This window comes from Haliotis asinina, chromosome 4 (assembly GCF_037392515.1).
Source record: "Haliotis asinina isolate JCU_RB_2024 chromosome 4, JCU_Hal_asi_v2, whole genome shotgun sequence".
NCBI classification, from domain to species: domain Eukaryota; kingdom Metazoa; phylum Mollusca; class Gastropoda; order Lepetellida; family Haliotidae; genus Haliotis; species Haliotis asinina.
This window is the reverse complement of record NC_090283.1, coordinates 61,447,250-61,450,059: the sequence shown is the minus strand read 5'-3', so window position 1 is coordinate 61,450,059 and position 2,810 is coordinate 61,447,250.

Here is a 2,810-nt window from a genome sequence, read left to right as displayed (position 1 = left end):
AAAGAGAATGGTAATCATCTACAACATTATCGTTACAGAGGTTGCATATTCTGTGGTTGCGAGGAATATTAAGATAACGACCAGTTTCAACGAACAACTCGTGCGATGAGCAGCGAAAACGAGATAAAGCCACACGGAATTTCTTTACAGTGTTTTTTGATAAATAATATTCTTTGCGTAGTTCAGACTTTCAATGTTTATTATTGAAACACATCCTTCAACAAAAGATATATGTACGCCTTCCGGAAGAAAGCATTAAAATATAACAAGAAGCAAATGCTGGGTTCAAGGTCAGAGGTGAGGCTGATCTGTGGGGTGCCCTTATAGGTGAGTATGTTAGAATGGGCAACTACCGTTGCCAGCAGCAGCAAAGAGCAACAATGTTGCCAGCAGCAGCAATGGGCAACAATGTTGCCAGCAGCAATTATAGCAAATTGCATTCCTGCTGAAAAGCAGACAATAATAATACCAAGCCAAAATATTCCTATCCGCTGAGAAGCAGAAGGGATAAACAGATTCCGGCTGAAGAGCCGTCCTGCCATAATTTTGAATATTGCCTAAGCAGTAATGATTGCAGCCCACAAGATCCAGGCCAAAAGCACTACTGTGCTCAGCCCACCTAAGACCATGAATCCAGAACTTGCAGCATGGCTCGAGTCAGCGGGAGTGCGAAAGACCTGCGAGGAAGCTGTCGTTTGAGGCAAATTCGACTTACTAATTATATCCAAAATTGCACCAAAATGAGCAGACAATTTATCCGCCGTATTTTCCTGAAGACTGGTATTGACGATGCTACTAGGAACCCTCCAGGGATGAGAAATTTCCGCGGATCCGCGGAAATCCGCGTTTTTTTACATCCCCAGGGTCATTTTTCTGAAACGTCTAAATATATATACAGTGTTAATATTGATTTTAGAAGCCATATTTAGTGTGTAAAATGCCAAAATCCCAGGAGCTTCCGGGGGGCTTCGCCCCCCTGGGCCCCCGACCAGGCTCCGCCCTGGACCCCCGACTAGTTTTCAGCTGTAAATGAAATTTTCCATTCTCATCCCTGACCCTCTCATCGGATTCGTGCACCGGTAAAAGTAGTGACGACTCAACATGAACGCTTGGTACCGTAGACAGGGGTCTATGAAAAGATTCTGTACTTCGCAACTCACCCGATGCATTTGGTGTTGTCACCATCGTCGAAGATTCCACGGTTTTTCGGACTTTACCCCCGTTCCTCACCAGGCTGTGATTTGTTGCAGCCCTTCTCTTCGGAGGCATACCGAGTATGTGATTGCAATAGACTAGACGTGGGAAACACAGATCAGAAGCGAAAATATATATCAGCGAAAATATATAACTTACTGCTGTAGACGAAGCAGATAGACTCACCGTGTGAAACAAATCAGTGGATGAAGAAACGATGACGCAATCAGGCGTAGACACCTGGCGTCATTAGGTGACGTAAGCAAACATAAAAGAGCGGGAAGAGTGAACTGAAAGAAAGTGTGAATGTTTTCAATAAACGCATTGAGTGTTAAGCACTAAATGAGATTATACAGACATTTCTAGGATAGATAGAGTGATTCAAGCCATATGCATGTCTGTTGATAGATGTCATTCATTCTTTGGGTCAATGACGTAATGAAATAGTTTTCTGGCTGGACGTTTTGATTATTCCAAACATAACCATATCCCGTTTTGAATAAAAATTCCCTTACATTAGCCACCCAATTTCTTTTCCCATTTTTGTCATATGTCATCATCATCAAATTATAACTCCTAAATCTCAAATACAAGTTTCTGAGACTTCGTTATTGGTTCTTACACACACTTTGACATTTTCACATATACTACCTAGATGTTTATCCATTTTTGGCTACGTCCATGAGTTTACAAAAGGCCCCATAATTTATTTCTCTTGATAGAATCAAATGCCTTAGCAAAATAAACAAGTAGGGCATAGAATTTTCCACCTCTTGAATTCAAATATTTTTGGACAATGGATTGAAGCATATATTATCAGTTGTGGTGTAGCCCTGTCTGAATCCAGCTTGGATCTCGTATGCTTTGTCCATAGTGTCAGCCCACTTGATCAATCTTTTGTTTATGATATATGTAAATAGTTTCCCGAAGACACTAAGGAGAGTAATTCCACGATAGGTATTTGGACTGTTTACATCACCATGTTTGTGTATGGGAACAATAATTCCAGCTGACCACGATGAAGGAAAAGAACCAGTTTCTAGTATAACATTAAATGAAAGGTCACGATATCAGACGAATGTTTAAAAAATTCAGGGAGAATATTGTCTATCCCAGCTGACTTTTTGCACTTGAGATTCTGTATAATTTCTATTATTTCCTGTCTATGGGTGCATCTAACTAGGTTTGCGTCAGTATTTACAAAGTGTGTTGGTGTCTCAATATTTATAGTGTCGTTTATTCCCGGATTTGAAAAAAAAAAATTTTCAAAATATGCTTACCGATCTTCAATTCCTATGGTATTTTTGGGTTTGTTTTTCGAGTTAAGTTGTTTTAATTCTGACCAGAATATTTTCGAATCGTTTATATTTGTTTCTAAGTATAACCTTTTCTGATCAAAATAGTGTTTCTCCTTCCGTTTACATGTGTCAGTGTCCTTATTTCTACGTCTGTGATAGCTCTCGAGGGATTCAGATGTTTTCTGTTTTCGAAAAGCTTTTACAAATTTGCATCGCGTCTTTTTCATATAGTCACATTTACTATCAAACCATTTATTTCTATTACTATTACATCCCATTGGCAAAGGTTTAACTTGTTTTGTTTTTTTCATATCCGAA